Source organism: Pseudophryne corroboree, chromosome 6, assembly GCF_028390025.1.
Source record: "Pseudophryne corroboree isolate aPseCor3 chromosome 6, aPseCor3.hap2, whole genome shotgun sequence".
NCBI lineage: Eukaryota > Metazoa > Chordata > Amphibia > Anura > Myobatrachidae > Pseudophryne > Pseudophryne corroboree.
Window position 1 is genome coordinate 504,915,718 of NC_086449.1, and position 19,001 is coordinate 504,934,718.

At 47.1% G+C, this 19,001-nt stretch overlaps 1 long non-coding RNA gene across 2 annotated transcripts in view; it reads right to left on the reverse strand.

Moving 5' to 3' along the window:
* LOC134935396 (uncharacterized) overlaps positions 1-19,001 on the reverse strand; it is a 190,458-nt gene that overhangs the window by 12,424 nt on the left and 159,033 nt on the right. For both annotated transcript variants that reach the window (XR_010180111.1, XR_010180112.1), the window contains exon 2: positions 11,530-11,847. This is a non-coding gene — a long non-coding RNA (uncharacterized LOC134935396). The remainder of the gene's footprint in view (positions 1-11,529; positions 11,848-19,001) is intronic.

Genomic DNA, 19,001 nt, shown 5'->3' on the forward strand with positions numbered 1-19,001 from the left:
ATTGCCGAAATAGTTTTACCTGTGGTTCTTAAACCTAACGGAGAATGTCCTAGTTCTACAAAAAGCTTATAAGTCTGTGAAGTATTCATTTAGTTCTTCTCATCCCGTATTAAGGGTCTGTAGATGTTCAAACAAACATACCGAGCTTTTTACAAAAGGGCATTTCTAGCTGCCCTCATCTTGTTTACTTATTTCATAGAAATGAGTACCTCATAAGTAATAACTAAAAGAAGCACCCTGTGGGTTACCCCTTCTTTGTCCGCTTTCCCATGAGGGATTGCTAAAGTACGGACCGGGTGTAATCCCTCCACCTCACTGCTTATGGTGTCAATTGTGGGTATCACTGTCTCTGTGGAATGGATAGTCTCATACTTACTGGCTTGGTTATTTCTATCGCCCTTCCCTGTTTGTGGGGCAGCCCCTCCTTTCTGCTGCCCCTGCCCACCTAAAAGGCAGATGGCATGAGAGAGGGCTGCAACCACACTGGGTTCATCTTCTGCCTCCAAACTGGCACCTTGATTATTTAATATAGGGTAAAGATTACAAGGGTTAAGTTTAATCATTTTGATACCGTCTGTAACTCTGTTGCCATCTAAATATGGCAGTGGTGGTGCACTTGCTGTTACCTCTTTGTGCATATTCACAGCTGTTGCATACACTTTTTGCCTTTGTGCTTCACCCTCTTGTTGCCATAGGTTTAAACAATCATTGTGCCTTACTCTCAGTTTGTGTGATTTTATCAAGCAAATTTTTACTTCTCACCGTATTCAATACCTCAGGATCAAAACTACCAATCTTGGGAAATGAAGTTTTACACTCGTCAGTCATACGTTCCCAATCATCACCAAAGCCACGGTGTATGTACCATACTTCATACGAATAACAAAACAAGCTGACCCTTTCAGGCCCTCAGCAACTTGAACCCCAGTTGCCTTCTCAGTCATGTCACGTGTGCACTTAGCCCCCATTGCGGCTTTTAGCAACCCTAAATGCACCTCCTTTGAAATGAAGGTGAGAGACTTTCCAAGTAGCTCTCACTCGACTCCTTCTCAGCTGCTATACCACATACCAGCAATCAAGTGATAAATGTATCCAGCGAGGTTCCTAACGTGGTCACATACAACCAGGAATATGGACATAGATCTGAATTAGGAATGGTATACTCTTCACTCCCATTCCAATTATCTATCTCCTCCTAGGTAGAAGCTATATGATCTGTACTCTACGCTGAGAGAACGAGCGTATTTCCTACAAGTCTCAGACTCGCAAAAGTATTGTTTGAATTAGGGATGGTACAGACTCTTCACCCCCCGACCCTTTGCAAGTTCTTTTGACCTGTTTCCTTTACACAAGTCACGTTTGCGTATAATATGTGATAAGCTATTATACGCAACTGCACGGCACAAAGGTAATTATTATCTGTGTGCTCTACAATCACAGAGACTATTTCACAAGGCTACATCCCTACCACCTTGAGCGATTTCCAAATACCCTGAGCTCCAAAAAAACTCAATAATCACATATGGTAGCGAGCCATATGCCACTGGACTTCTCTAATCCAGTGTTACTTGCTGTATATCTCTCTGGTTCAACAATCATACATTAACTTTCAATGCCCACACTTGCACATTTGGATTTTTCTGTACAGAAAAGTCACTTCCCAGAAACTGGCAATCATTTCCCAGAGGCTGTATCATACAGTTCGCTAAACGTATTATCAAATGATAATTTTCAGTTTGGAGTGTTACCCTATAAAGCTTACAATAATAACCCTTATTCCCTTGTGTACCTCGTGCGTGATTATGCTTGTGCATGTCCGAGCGCCTGATTACGTAGTCAACAACCACGTGTCAGAGGCCCAGGCTGCACCACAAAAGCGTACTCACTTATGGCTCTTAACTTAAAAGCCGCCATAAAATCTATATATTTTACTCTTTACAAACAAAACAGCTGCGTATAAATCAATCTCCGTAACCACAGAGCCTGATTGCTATATATACTTATTATCTATGCTTATGTGATTAAACGCTCACACAGCTTCCCGCTAAAACACAATCCAAACTGAAACAGACCCACTCTATCAATATGCACTTATTCAACTTATGACAACAATACAACAATATATGTCCTGTTTAAAATATATATATATATATATATATATATATATATATACACATACATACATATGTTTATACGCGATATAGAAAATTAATTTCTTTATCGACCCTTGAATTCACGCTAGCGCCTTTTCAGAGCACACAAACAGATGCGGTTTCTCAGCATCAGATGCTAACTTTAAAATAAAACAAAAATATTTTTTACCTTTATAATGACGTCCACCCTCTGCTGATAAACCAGAGTTCATTTGATTTGTGCACTCCTTTTGGTCGAAGCGCCCGGCAAGAGCCCCCAACTGTGAAATCCAACATATTAATAACAAGGCCAAGTATACTGTTGCGGACACGGTTGGTGTAGAAATATGCGGCACATACCTTACGTGCGGTTATGCACACATAAATACCTTAAGGAATACCTTACGTTTGTAATGTGGTCCAGTGCACATACAGATTTAATACTAACAGAAAAGGTAAAATAACACAAATACAGAATACAGGTAAACAGAAAGTATTATACACACCGTCAGAGTATGTTACAGCCGATATACATACGCAAGCGCCACCCTGGATCCAGGCAACAGTCATCAGCAGATAACCGTGATACAGGTGGGTCCACGGTTATCTTGACTAGTTTTCTGCGCCTAGGCACAACATGATTTATTAGCATAAACCCTTCATCTATTGTTCTCAGCTGTAATATAATACAGAGATCAATACAGCAGGGGATTAAGTCATTACAGCAGGGGATTAAGTCCGACTGGCCAGTCTCAGTTAATCCTATTATAGGTCAAGATAAACGTGGACCCATCTGTAGTTCTGCGATAGGAGATCACTGGAATGGATCCAAGCAACTGTATTTATACAGTAGCTTCTAACACACACAATACAATAATAAACACGCTGTTCTTATTGGTCCGTGATGTAAACATTTTCGTAACTCGGTGGTCCATTCAAAGGTATTGTTTTCAGGAATGTGACTGTTGATGCCCTCAGGCTCCCACCGGACAGATAATTCAAACAGGCTAGTTACACGCCCCTCACAATGCACAATATTTCACCTACAATACATTTCTCCAAATAGCGTGAGCCCGCAATATGCGATATTCTGTCTGCACATACCGGGGTGCAGCAAATGGAGAGCTGAACATGATGATATAAAATAAGATGTGATATCATGCTTCTAAACCTATTCTATGTGAAATTCAGTCTCCTGATCTAACCTTAATGTTGCTAGATACTAAAGTCTGTTATTAAATCATCTTATGAGTATGTATATTTTATGTGTAAGTTTGGAGTATGAATATTGTGTAACAATATGACTTTTATGAGCAACTGCATGTTCTACCGTAATAAGGGTAAGATGCGGTAATCCGTAAAGTACCGTAGTACGCAAAAATGTGTACGTATGCATGCTAATAAATGCAATATTGCATTCTGAGAGTAAAATGCAATTTCGACTTTCACACTTCCAGTCTTCACTCTGAACCCTCTTGGCAAAAACCATGCTAATTGCAATGTCGCACCAAATTGCATACTCAGTTGCATTCTGTTTTTCATGAGTTAGCAGTAAGAATTTGTTCTGGGCTGTGCATATGCAGTTTGCTGATTATTGCTCCAAACATGCTTTCTCTCAACTGCTCTCACCTCTGAATCAGGGTGGTCATTCCGTGTTGATCGCTAGCTGCTTTCGTTCGCAGTGCACCGATCAGGCAAAAAAATGTCACTTCTGCGCATGCGTATGGGGCGCAATGCGCACGCGCGATGTACTTTCACAACAGCCGTAGTAGTTTCACACAAGGTCTAGCAACGCTTTTCAGTCGCACTGCTCGCCGCAGAGTGATTGACATGAAGTGGGCGTTTCCGGGAGGTAACTGACCGTTTTCAGTGAGTGTGTGGAAAAACGCAGGCGTGTCAGATACAAATGCAGGCGTGCCAGGGGAAACGCAGGCGTGGTTGGCCGAATGCAGGGCGTGTTCGTGACATCAAAACAGGAACTAAATAGTCTAAAAAGTGATCGCAAGGTAGGAGTAGGTCTGGAGCTGCTCAGAAACTGCACAATCTTTTTTCCTGTAGCCGCGCTGTGATCCTTTCGTTCGCACTTCTGCTAAGCTAAGATACACTCCCAGAGGGTGGCGGCTTAGCGTTTGCACGGCTGCTAAAAGCAGCTAGCGAGCGAACAACTCGGAATGAGGGCCCAGGCCCAATGTCACTATAAGCATTGTGTGTCTCTCCTGAATTTCCTTGGTCTGGACGGAATTTTCATTATACTTCTCCAGCTACTAAAAAGGATTTTAGTTGGGATGTTCCTGGTTCCAGTTAAGTGGTTCTTCAATTTTAATATTATAGGTGTTGGTTATTTGAGAGACTGTTCCCTATATTACAAGTCTGCAATTTTACCTTTCTCAATGTTCTGTAGGCGGTTCCATTTCATTTTCTGACCCCATCCTAGCCACACATCACAAACAAAGGACAGGAAGGCACATGAAGTTGATAAATTATGGTGGTGCACCTGCAAAGTGTAGATTACAAGGGCAATAGATTTGGTGTGCCCTATCTCGTTCCTCACTATCTCAAGAGGTCTGAGGTCTGAGCTATGATGACAGTTCAATCTATTGCCATTAAATGTATTTGTAACCAGAAAGAATTGTCTCTGGACTAAGAGCCCGATTCAGACCTGATCGATGTTGTGCGTATTTGCCCAGCGGCCGATTATTGTATGACTGCACATGCATATGCACCACAATGCGCAGGCACGACACCTAACAGAAAAAGAATGTTGCATACACAAGGTTATTGACAGGAATCGGGCATTTGGAGGTGGTAACTGTCTGTTTTCTGGGATTGTCAGGAAAAACACAGGTGCACCAAAGCGTTTTCATGGAGGGTGTGTGACATCAGCTCCGGGCCCGATCAGACTGATTATATCGCACTGTAGGAGTAAGTCCTGGACTACACACAGACTGCACAGACTGGAAAAAACATTTGATGGTAAGTGAGTTGTGAACAGATTTGTAGCTGTCCGCTGCCTGACAAAGTTTTTGCATGGCATACACATGCATCGCACACTTGCACGGGGTGGGTTTTCACTTTCCTTGGGCAGCAAACTATCTGATCACAGCCCTCTGCAAATTTGCAGCACAGAGATCAGGTCTGAATTAGGCCCTAAGTGGATGCTCCCTCAGTATATCAATAAATACCAACCATCCTTGAGAGACTCATTAGTAAGGACTAACAGTGAGACAATACCCAGTGCAATTTTTTGATAATATAGTTCACTTGTGCAAACAGTGCGCCATCACTATAAGTAACATGGCCTCACAGGAACAAAAATTCCTTACACTGCAGTTTTACATTCTGCACCCCCACACATTGACCAACACAAGAACAAAAACACACACATTGACCTCACAGAAAAAAAAATATGTTGGCCTTGATAGGAAAAAAAACATTGTCCCCCACAGGAAAAAATAAAACAAATCATAATAATGGGCAATACAGTAAAAAATTAAATTAAAATGCACACTGTACACACAGTAAAAAAAACAACACACTGGTCCCCACACAATGGCCCCACAGTAAAAAAAATAAGAATTTACTTACCGATAATTCTATTTCTCATAGTCCGTAGTGGATGCTGGGGACTCCGTCAGGACCATGGGGGATAGCGGCTCCGCAGGAGACAGGGCACATCTAAAGAAAGCTTTTAGGATCACATGGTGTGTACTGGCTCCTCCCCCCATGACCCTCCTCCAAGCCTCAGTTAGGTACTGTGCCCGGACGAGCGTACACAATAAGGAAGGATCTTGAATCCCGGGTAAGACTCATACCAGCCACACCAATCACACTGTACAACTTGTGATCTGAACCCAGTTAACAGTATGATAACAAACGAAGTAGCCTCTGAAAAGATGGCTCACAACAATAATAATAACCCGATTTTTGTAACAATAACTATGTACAAGTATTGCAGACAATCCGCACTTGGGATGGGCGCCCAGCATCCACTACGGACTATGAGAAATAGAATTATCGGTAAGTAAATTCTTATTTTCTCTAACGTCCTAGTGGATGCTGGGGACTCCGTCAGGACCATGGGGATTATACCAAAGCTCCCAAACGGGCGGGAGAGTGCGGATGACTCTGCAGCACCGAATGAGAGAACTCCAGGTCCTCCTTAGCCAGAGTATCAAATTTGTAAAATTTTACAAACGTGTTCTCCCCTGACCACGTAGCTGCTCGGCAAAGTTGTAATGCCGAGACCCCTCGGGCAGCCGCCCAAGATGAGCCCACCTTCCTTGTGGAGTGGGCCTTTACAGATTTAGGCTGTGGCAGGCCTGCCACAGAATGTGCAAGTTGGATTGTGCTACAGATCCAACGCGCAATCGTCTGCTTAGACGCAGGAGCACCCATCTTGTTGGGTGCATACAATATAAACAACGAGTCAGATTTTCTGACTCCAGCTGTCCTTGAAATATATATTTTTAATGCTCTGACAACGTCCAGTAACTTGGAGTCCTCCAAGTCGCTAGTAGCCGCAGGCACCACAATAGGCTGGTTCAAGTGAAAAGCCGAAACCACCTTAGGGAGAAAATGAGGACGTGTCCGCAGTTCTGCCCTGTCCGAATGGAAAATCAGATATGGGCTTTTGTACGATAAAGCCGCCAACTCTGAAACTCTCCTGGCTGAAGCCAGGGCCAGTAGCATGGTTACTTTCCATGTAAGATACTTCAAATCTACCGATTTGAGAGGCTCAAACCAATGAGATTTGAGAAAATCCAAAACTACGTTTAGATCCCACGGTGCCACTGGGGGCACAATCGGGGGCTGTATATGTAGTACACCCTTGACAAAAGTTTGTACTTTAGGCACTGAAGCCAATTCCTTCTGGAAGAAGATTGATAAGGCCGAAATTTGAACTTTAATAGACCCCAATTTGAGGCCCATAGACAATCCTGCCTGCAGGAAATGTAAGAATCGACCCAATTGAAATTCTTCCGTTGGGGCCTTCTTGGCTTCACACCACGCAACATATTTTCTCCAAATGCGGTGATAATGTTGTGCGGTCACTTCCTTCCTAGCCTTAATCAAGGTAGGAATAACTTCCTCTGGAATGCCCTTTTCTTTTAGAATCCGGCGTTCAACCGCCATGCCGTCAAACGCAGTCGCGGTAAGTCTTGGAACATACAAGGTCCCTGCTGAAGCAGATCCCTTCTTAGAGGTAGAGGCCACGGATCCCCCGTGAGCATCTCTTGAAGTTCCGGATACCAAGTTCTTCTTGGCCAATCCGGAGCCACTAGTATTGTTCTTACTCCCCTTTTCCGAATAATTCTCAGTACCTTTGGTATGAGAGGCAGAGGAGGAAACACATACACTGACTGGTACACCCATGGTGTTACCAGAGCGTCCACAGCTATTGCCTGAGGGTCTCTTGACCTGGCGCAATATCTGTCCAGTTTTTTGTTGAGGCGAGACGCCATCATATCCACCTTTGGTTTTTCCCAACGGTTCACAATCATATGGAAAACTTCCGGATGAAGTCCCCACTCTCCCGGGTGAAGGTCGTGTCTGCTGAGGAAGTCTGCTTCCCAGTTGTCCACTCCCGGGATGAACACTGCTGACAGTGCTATGACATGATTTTCCGCCCAGCGAAGAATCCTTGCAGCTTCTGTCATTGCTCTTCTGCTTCTCGTGCCGCCTTGTCTGTTTACGTGGGCGACTGCCGTGATGTTGTCCGACTGGATCAACACCGGCTGGCCCTGAAGCAGCGGTTTTGCCAAGCTTAGAGCATTGTATATCGCTCTTAGCTCCAGTATATTTATGTGAAGAGACGTCTCCAGGTCTGACCATACACCCTGGAAGTTTCTTCCCTGTGTGACTGCTCCCCAGCCCCGTAGGCTGGCATCCGTAGTCACCAGGACCCAGTCCTGTATGCCGAACCTGCGGCCCTCTAACAGATGGGCACTCTGCAACCACCACAGGAGAGACAACCTTGTTCTTGGTGACAGTGTTATCCGCTGATGCATGTGCAGATGCGATCCGGACCATTTGTCCAGCAGATCCCACTGAAATGTTCGTGCATGGAATCTGCCGAATGGAATTGCTTCGTAAGAAGCCACCATCTTTCCCAGGACTCTTGTGCATTGATGTACTGACACAGTTCCTGGTTTTAGGAGGTTCCTGACCAGTTCGGATAACTCCCTTGCTTTCTCCTCCGGGAGAAACACCTTTTTCTGAACCGTGTCCAGAATCATTCCCAGGAACAGCAGACGTGTTGTCGGGGTCAATTGAGATTTTGGAAGATTCAGAATCCACCCGTGTTGCTGAAGCACTACTTGGGTTAGTGCTACACCGACTTCCAGCTGTTCTCTGGACTTTGCCCTTATCAGGAGATCGTCCAAGTAAGGGATAATTAATACGCCTTTTCTTCGTAGAAGAACCATCATTTCGGTCATTACCTTGGTAAAGACCCGAGGGGCCGTGGACAAACCAAACGGCAGCGTTTGAAACTGATAATGACAGTCTTGTATCACGAACCTGAGATACCCTTGGTGTGAGGGGTAAATTGGGACATGCAGATAAGCATCTTTTATGTCCAGGGACACCATGAAGTCCCCTTCTTCCAGATTCGCTATCACTGCTCTGAGTGACTCCATCTTGAACTTGAATTTCTGTATGTACAGGTTCAAGGATTTCAGATTTAGAATAGGTCTTACCGAACCGTCCGGCTTCGGTACCACAAATAGTGTGGAATAATACCCCTTTCCCTGTTGTAGGAGGGGTACCTTGACTATCACCTGCTGAGAATACAGCTTGTGAATGGCTTCCAATACCGTCGTCCTTTCTGAGGGAGACGTTGGTAAAGCAGACTTTAGGAACCGGCGAGGGGGAGACCTTTCGAACTCCAACATGTAACCCTGAGATACTATCTGCAGGATCCACGGGTCCACCTGTGAGCGAGCCCACTGATTGCTGAAAATCTTTAGTCGACCCCCCACCGCTCCTGAGTCCGCTTGTAAAGCCCCAGCGTCATGCTGATGGCTTTGTAGAACCCGTGGCGGGCTTCTGGTCCTGGGCAGGGGCTGCTTGCTGCCCTCTCTTACCCTTTCCTCTGCCTCGCGGCAGATAAGACTGTCCTTTTGCTCGCTTGTTTTTATAGGAGCGAAAGGACTGCGGCTGAAAAGACGGTGTCTTTTTCTGTTGGGAGGGGGTCTGAGGTAAAAAAGTGGATTTGCCGGCAGTTGCCGTGGCCACCAGATCCGATAGACCGACCCCAAATAATTCCTCTCCTTTATATGGCAACACTTCCATATGCCTTTTGGAATCCGCATCACCTGACCACTGTCGCGTCCATAAACTTCTTCTGGCAGATATGGACATCGCACTTACTCTTGATGCTAGAGTACAAATATCCCTCTGAGCATCTCGCATATAAAGAAACGCATCCTTTAATTGCTCTAGAGTCAATAAAATACTGTCCCTATCCAGGGTATCAATATTTTCAGTCAGGGAATCCAACCACACTACCCCAGCACTGCACATCCAGGCTGAGGCTATTGCCGGTCGCAGTATAACACCAGTATGAGTGTATATACTTTTCAGGTTAGTTTCCAGCCTCCTATCCGCTGGATCCTTGAGGGCGGCCGTATCAGGAGACGGCAACGCCACTTGCTTTGATAAACGTGTGAGCACCTTATCCACCCTAGGGGGTGTTTCCCAGCGCGTCCTAACCTCTGGTGGGAAAGGGTATAATGCCAATAACTTCTTAGAAATTAGCAGTTTTCTATCTGGGTTAACCCACGCTTCATCACACACGTCATTCAATTCCTCTGATTCTGGAAAAGCTACAGGTAGTTTTTTCACCCCCCACATAATACCCCTTTTTGAGGTACCAGCAGTATCAGAGATCTGCAAAGCCTCCTTCATTGCCGTGATCATATAACGTGTGGCCCTGTTGGAAAATACGTTTGTTTCTTCACCGTCGACACTAGATTCATCTGTGTCGGTACCCGTGTCGACTGACTGAGGTAAGGGACGTTTTACAGCCCCTGACGGTGTCTGAGACGCCTGAGCCGGTACTGACTGGTTTTCCGGCCGTCTCATTTCGTCTACTGACTTTTGTAATGTACTAACATTATCACGTAATTCCATAACTAAAGCCATCCATTCCGGTGTCGACTCCCTAGGGGGTGACATCACCATTACCGGCAATTGCTCTGCCTCCACACCAACATCGTCCTCATACATGTCGACACACACGTACCGACACACAGCAGCCACACAGGGAATGCTCTAATCGAAGACAGGACCCCCTTAGCCCTTTGGGGAGACAGAGGGAGAGTTTGCCAGCACACACCAAAAGCGCTATAAATGTATATAAACAACCCTAAAGGTGTTGTTTTTGTTATAAGCGCTTTTAATATATAAATATCGCCAATTTATGCCCCCCTTCTCTTTGTTACCCTGTTTCTGTAGTGCAGTGCAGGGGAGAGTCCTGGGAGCCTTCCTCACAGCGGAGCTGAGCAGGAAAATGGCGCTGAGTGTTGAGGAGAATAAGCTCCGCCCCTTTTCCGGCGGGCTTTTCTCCCGGGTTTTGAGAAATCTGGCCTGGGTTAAATACATACATATAGCCTTAATGGCTATATGTGATGTATTCTTTGCCACTAAAGGTATTTAATATTGCTGCCCAGGGCGCCCCCAGCAGCGCCCTGCACCCTCCGTGACTGGTCAGTGAGAAGTGTGTAGCAACAATGGCGCACAGCTGCCGTGCTGTGCGCTACCTTCATGAAGACTGAAGAGTCTTCTGCCGCCTGTTTCCGGACCTCCGATCTTCAGCATCTGTAAGGGGGGTCGGCGGCGCGGCTCCGGGACGAACCCCAGGATGACCTGTGTTCCGACTCCCTCTGAAGCTATGTCCAGTAGCCTAAGACTCCAATCCATCCTGCACGCAGGTGAGTTGAAAATCTCTCCCCTAAGTCCCTCGATGCAGTGAGCCTGTTGCCAGCAGGACTCACTGAGATTTAAAACCTAAAAAAACTTTTTCTAAGCAGCTCTTTAGGAGAGCCACCTAGATTGCACCCTGCTCGGACGGGCACAAAAACCTAACTGAGGCTTGGAGGAGGGTCATGGGGGGAGGAGCCAGTACACACCATGTGATCCTAAAAGCTTTCTTTAGATGTGCCCTGTCTCCTGCGGAGCCGCTATCCCCCATGGTCCTGACGGAGTCCCCAGCATCCACTAGGACGTTAGAGAAATAAATAAAACACTGGCACCCACAGTAAAAAAAGAAATCACATTGGATCCCACAGGAAAAATATAAAACACAATGGCCCCCACAGTAATAATAAAATACATTGGCCCCAATAGTAAAAAAAAAACACATATTAGTCACCCCATTCCCCAACAGAAGACTTACCTGATTTGTTGTTAGTGCTGCAGAGGAGAAGCATTCAGTCCCCCACATGCTTCCAGCTGCAGGCAGCATCAGCACCAGGAGCTGTGCAGCCTCAGTATTGCTGAGCACTGCTGGGTGAGACAGTATGCAGCTGCATGACCTATGTCAGCAGAGTCTGTAGTTCCACTTTCAATTGCACAGCATGTACAATCCTTAGAAATGGCCCTGACAGTACACTCACGAGAATGATACGTGGGCTATCATCTCTAGCTGGGGTCAACACTAACAGCTCCTCTTGAGAATATTTTTCATTTTTGTGGCACAAAAAAAGGTAAAAACCTAAGTAAAAAGAAAATAGAAACAACAAATGAATTACAAAATTAACATAAAAAAGACAAAAGAAATCAACAAACTTCTCAAAATACTGACAAAACTAATGCTGAATAAATGAAATCTTTAAAACTGTACATCTATTTTACTTGTGTTTTGCTGCAGCTGTACCATAGAGGGGCTGATTTAGAGGTGGATGCTAATGGCACAGTGACTGTGCAAAATTATATAAAAGCCACAGGAAGCATTTTAATTAAAAAGACGACCACTTCTGGCTTCTCTGATCTGCTGCAGCGTCCGAAGAAGCAACATCACATCAACTGCGAAACTATCGGACATCTAAGTAATGCTCAGGGTACTCAGGATGTCTGACAAAATCACACTGCATGGGATAGTAAATCTGTGTCAAAGGACGCACCCAGAAACGACAGGGAGCGTTCCTGGAATGCTCCCCATCACCACCCCCAAACTCCAGCAGCATATCAACCATAATGCAGCTTTTGGGGCACTGCGCGTGACATTGCAGGACCTGGTGTGCACATGTGCAATGCTTCTCCTGTGCATTAGCAGATCATTAAACATCGGAGATATACATAAATATCGGATTTAAGTAATTCTCTGACTCAGGTCCAGAGATAGTAGTTGGCGAATAGAGTAAAGTGGGCAGTACAACACTTAGTTGGTAACTGCATGAAACAGATCGGAGAGAAACAAATTGCATATTGAAAGCAGCATTTAAATAATTTAAGATGAAGTTTCTCTAAAGGTGTGTACACATGGACAGGGCCGGCCCGAGTCTAATTTTTTTGGTAATCTAAAATATATTTTGGCGTCCCTTAGTGGAATATATAGGGGCGTGGTTACATGGGGAAGAGGCGTGGCCACAGAATAGTACCAATTTACATTACACCTCACAGTAGCATGTTACTCACATTACACCTCACAGTAGCGTGTTACTCACATTACACCGCACAGTAGCGTGTTACTCACATTACACCTCACAGTACCGTCCACGTGAAGCAGGGCAGGGAGTACATACATACTGCTTGACATACAGACTAGAGAGTGTGTAATATGAGAGGGGACAGCATCAGACTGCTGTTGCTGCTGGCTGTTATTACATGCCTCTGTGCAAACTGCAGGTCAGCTTCTTCAGCTCCATGAGCTGAACGATCAGCAGCCCTCGCCCCTGGCTTGTGCAGGAGCAGTGTGCTTATCCCAGTTCTATGCTGGGAGCTGGCTGCACAGGAATCACTCTCTGGACACCGCGGCCCTCCCCCACGACCTCGGAACTCTGTTCACAACACAGCCTAATAAATCACACATAGAAGCTGCCAATGCTCCTTCTCCGTAACAGTACAGTGGGATCTTAATCTGGCCATGCAGGACTGCATAAAGAGTATTACGGACGGACTTTGCTAGTGGTGGGGGCAGGTTCAATCGCCCCCCTTCCTCCTCCCTGTATCCGCTACTAAGAGCAGCCTGTATCCAGGGCAGGCAGGCAGGCGGCTGCGGCACTGTGCAGTGAGTGACGGTGACTCACTTACTGGCAGCAGCGGCGCCCTCCACTGTCCGGCGCTCTACGCGGCTGCGTAGCCCGTGTATGCGTCGGGCCGGTGCTGCACGCGGAGCAATATGGCTCAGCGATTTTGACTATATAGTCAAAATCGCTAAAAAAGTTAGTGCATATTGCTCCGTGTGTACACAGCCAGCGATAGCGATGCACGTCCCCACCAGGTCGATATCGCTGGTAAAAATAGACTGTGGAGGCAAGTCAATTTTCACTATGTCGCTGGAAAAGTAAAAGCATCCCCCTATTTAAATGAGTTAGTCAAAATCGCCCATAGCCAAAATCGCTTGTACACTTAGTCAAAATCGCCTACTGCCAGTTCAAGGGAAAATGCTCAGTCAAAATCTCTCATAGTCAAAATCATTCCGTGTGTATGCACCTTAAGATTCTGGGGTGCTATGTGACCCCAGTCTATATCACTAAATACAAAACATACAAGACATCTTCTGTGAAATTGATGACCACACTCAGAAAATACTGATATATTTGCCTACTATATTTACCAATTGCATTGTAAAATTTTGTATGTACTGTAGGTTCAGACTCATTTGCACACAGATGTCAAACATCAAATTGATCAGTGCGATCTAGCAAAGTAGTGACTGTAGTTTTGTCGCTTCCACTTGTTTTAATAAGCACATTTTGAGCAAAAAAGACACTGGTGCTCCAAGACAGGGCCGTAACTACGTGTGTGCCAAGTGGGCTTGGCACACAGCGCAGTTGCCCTGAGGGCGCACGGCCAGCGGCATGTAATGAGTCAAACTGACTCATTACATGCTGCCTCTGAAGTCTGCACCGTGCGCCACCGCCGCACTGGGGAGGAGAGCTACAGCGCCGGGCAGCGGAGAAGGAGGAGGAGGGAGGGGGACGGGAGTCGCAGCAGTGCTATTTCATTGGTAGTAAGCGCCGCTGCAGCAGCAATCTCTCTTTCCGTATTGGCTGCCCGGCGCTGCTGTGGATGCTGGGATGCGGTTCCTCCAGTCCCCCTCCCTCCTCCTCCTTCTCCGATGCCTGCACCGAGGGAGCTGCACGAGGAGCCTGACTTCCAGCGGGGAGATGGTAAGTATGTCTCTCTCTCTCTCTCTCAGGGGGACACAGTCTGCCATAATGTGTAAAACAGGGGCCTGGATGCCGCAATGTGTAAAAAGGGGACTGGCTGCCGTAATGTGTGAAAAGGGGGACTGGCTGCCGTAATGTGTAAAAAGGGGGACTGGCTGCCGTAATGTGTAAAAAGGGGGACTGGCTGCCGCAATGTGTAAAAAGGGGGACTGGCTGCCGTAATGTGTAAAAAGGGGTACTGGCTGCCGCAATGTGTAAAAAGGGGGACTGGTTGCCGTAATGTGTAAAAAGGGGGACTGGCTGCCGCAATGTGTATAAAGGGGGACTGGCTGCCGCAATGTGTATAAAGGGGGACACCGTCTGCCGTAATGTGTAAAAATGGTGACGCTGTCTGCTGTAATGTGTAAAAAGGGGACGCTGTCTGCCGTAATGTGTAAAAAGGGGACGCTGTCTGCTGTAATGTGTAAAAAGGGGGACGCTGTCTGCTGTAATGTATAAAAGGGGCTCTACTTGGTGTAGTGGCGCTACTGTGCAGCGTAATTTGAATAATGGAGACTACTGTGTGTCACAACTGAGGGCCTGAGCTGACGGGAGGCAGCCTCAGTTGTAGGGGCTGAGATGTACCGGAACCTGGGAGGTTGTATCAGACCCCTGGACATGTAAGTAACATGAATAATAACTGCCCGAAGGCGTGACCACGACAACTTGGATAAAAGTCAATGATGTTTATTATGACAACTCCGCAACACAGCAGCAGTAAAAGAAAACGTAAAAGTCAGCAAAGAATAAATACAGCTCCTGGGTACTACAGGATGGCAGGAGCCACAGGGCACTGGTAGTGTGAGATAGTTCTTATGATCTTCTAGATGGAAAGTCCTTACCAGGCCCGACTGTAGTAATGGAGATAACCCAGGATTGTGCCAGCTGGTGTTCCAGGAAAAGCTGGGTTGCTGAAGATAAAACAGCTGCTGTGGATACTGGCTGGAACCAGACTGTTGTTAGCATGGAGTGGATACTGGCTGGAACCAGTTAAATAATAAATGAACTTGGGAGCGATGAAATATGAACTGAAATGTAGAACTTGAGAGCGGAGAAATAATAATACCGGTGGAGAGTGGTAAAGTGTAGAAAGGACACCGGCCCTTTAAGGGAAGCTGTACTCTGCTGGAAGCTGAGCTGGAAGCAGGTAATGTTGTAGCTGGAAACAGATGAATCCACAATGGATTGGAGAGTCAGGCTACACCGCAGGTGGAATGCTGGTGCGGGTCTCTATGGTGGAAGTCTTGAGACAGGAGCTGGAACCTGGAAGACAATCACAGGAGAGAGACAAACAGGAACTAGGTTTGACAACCAAAGCACTGACGCCTTCCTTGCTCAGGCACAACCTACTTATACCTGCAGCAAGGAAGGCATTGGCTAGGCAATTATGCAAATAATAATACAGACAGCAGATTGGTGAATATGATCAGATGACAGAATCCAAGATGGCAGCGCCCATGCAGACACTTGGAGGGAAGTTTGGTTTGTAATCCATGTGGTAATGAAAACAGTAATGGCGGCGCCGGCCACCGGAGACAGGAGGCGCCAGGCTGACAGATGCACATCCAACCACGCGGACACAGCGGAGGCCGCGGCTGACGTAATCGCCACTCAGACACTCTGCATGCAGAAGTTCAGGGACGGCGGCGGAGGCCGCGGGAGACGCCATGCCAGGTGTAATATGGCGTTTACTGTGACAGCGTCCCAGAGTGACAGGAGAGGATACAGGAATGTACACATCAGGATAACAGATGGGATCCGGTCCTGGAGCGCTGAGCCAGCCTTAGGAGGCATCTGATGGGTAAGAAATGGCGTCCAGATACCCGGATCGTGACAGCACCCCCCCCTTTAGGAGTGGCCCCAGGACACTTCTTTGGCTTTTGAGGAAACTTGGAATGGAATCTCCGGACCAAGGCAGGAGCATGGACATCAGAAGCATTGGTCCATGAACGTTCCTCAGGACCATAACCCTTCCAGTCAATAAGATATTGTAGTTGACCGTAACGGTGACGTGAGTCCAGGATCTTGGCCACTTCATACTCAACGCCTCGTTGAGTTTGGACTTTCGGAGTTGGAGGAAGCGAGGAATGAAACCGATTCAAGATCAGCGGTTTCAACAGGGAAACATGGAATGTCCTGGGTATTTTTAAGAAGGGAGGCAACTGGAGTCTGTAAGCAACAGGATTGATGACTTGTTCAATCTTGAAAGGACCGATATAGCGAGGTGCAAACTTCATACTGGGAACTCTTAACCTCAAATTCTTCGTGGATAACCATACCCGATCACCCACCTTGAGAGCAGGAACTGCTCGACGCTTCTTATCCGCAAACTTCTTGTACCTGAGCGATGCCTTGAGCAGAGCTGATCGTACGCTCTTCCAGATATTGGCAAACTGATGCAAGGTGATATCCACTGCGGGAACAGAAGTTGCTGGAAGCAGTTGGAACTCAGGGACTTTAGGGTGGAATCCAAAGTTAGTGAAGAATGGTGTTGAAGCAGATGAAGAATGATACTGGTTGTTATGACAGAACTCGGCCCAGGGAAGTAATTGAACCCAGTCATCTTGAGAGGAGGACACATAGATGCGGAGGAAGGACTCCAAGTCCTGATTCACCCTCTCAGTTTGACCATTGGTCTGAGGATGGTAAGCCGTGGAAAACTTTAGCTTGACTTGGAGGACTTGACATAAACTTCGCCAGAATGGGGCGTGGTCTGGCCAGCAAACTGAGTGGAAGTGCTTTACAGGAGCTCCTGCTAGCCTTCCATACAAATCAATAAAAAAAAAACATATTATTGGAGACTTCCACCGACCCCACCGTATCTTGAGGCTACTATTTAGCATACCTGCTTGGGGGGTAGTGACTGCGGAGCCGGGGGACCCTTTTAAGGGCCCTTGCGGGTTGTGGCCTACCCCTTCCTGTGAAGCCGGGGACTGTAGTGGCGGTCTCCCCCCGGACACGACACTCGGCCGAGTGTTACATCCCTGGAGCCCGGAGGCAGAGACGTTTGCATCCACCCACACCTAGCGGCGACAGCACACGGAGGAGGAAGGTACGGGACGTGGAGGCGGTGAGCCCTCGGGTCCTCACGTCCGAGACCCGGCGGCGGAGACGGCAGCCCTGAAGACCTGCGGACCCGGCGGAGGTGACGGCTGGTGAGTTCCCCCTGCCTGCTGGTCCCTTGCCGCCTGGCAGCCCAGCGGCACGCGTGGCGCCTCTCCCCCCGCTGATATCCATCCACGACTGCTCCCAGCGTAGCACTGACAGCTAGGGCCTCCGCTTCCCTTACCAGGAGACCGGGGACTAAAGTTAAGAGGGGATCCGGCCGCGAGTTCCGGGACCGGAACGTGGACACTGCGGGCCCCGACCATACACCCACGAACACCGGCTTTACTTATATGAACTCCCCTCCACCTGCTGCAGGCTTGACAAGTGGCCATCTCCCTATACCAGCCGCTGGGGGTATTCGTTACGCCTCAACACTATCCACAACTCAATGAAGTACATAAACCCCTAAAATAACCTGCACCATCTACTCAACTGTGCCTCACAACCTGTGGTGAGATCCTTAAAGGACACTTTACCTCTTTATTGTTCTACAGTACTGACTCTGGTTCTGTCAATTTTTTTTTTTTTTTTTGCATTTAATTTGTTCAGCAGGCCTATCTCCTATTTTACAGTGGAAAGGCCCTTTGGGTCATATATCCTAGGCTGGAGCTCCCTCTAGTGGCTCACCCATATACATAATTATATATGTGCGATTCAAGTGCTCTTATACTTGCCTGACAGAATTCGCAAAGAGCCGTGGGCCGCCTTCAGAGATCTATATTTTTTCTACCTGCTGTCTGGCGCATAAACACCGCCATGCACTGCCCTGGACTTTTGTTCTCTACTACTCTACCCAGGGTCACTTGATGGCAATCTGATACCAGGCCACGGGGGGATGACCGCCTCCTAAGAGCCATGTTGCCGAATGTATCCTGCTGATTCTGACACATCCTGAGCTACTTGCAAACACCCTCCACATTATCCCTCTCTAGAATATGAGACGTGCCTCGAAATCCTCTAGACGGAGCAAAAACAACCAACCACGGAAAGTCACGAGGTCTCAAGCAGACCTGAGGCCCTTCCTCCACCCCACGATTTCCCCACAGATGGAGAGCCGTTCCTCTCCCCGCTCCCAGACCTCCCCTTCTGCTTCTCCGACTTCGAATCCAGCTGACGAGATGGCTGACCCCTCGGTAGCTAGTAGTCGTGAACTCCGGGATATCCTAACCTTCATGAGGTCCCTTCCCACAAAACAAGACCTTCAAGACACTATCAGGAACGAGCTCGCTTCCATCAAAAGCGACATTTCCCACCTATCCGACCGAGTGGTTACTCTAGAGGAAGACCAAGTAGCCAGTGCTTCCTGTATGTCCCAGCTGAGGGATTCTGTCCTCGCTCAATCCAAAGAAATCCGGGCTTTACAGTCCAGAATGACGGATATCGACAA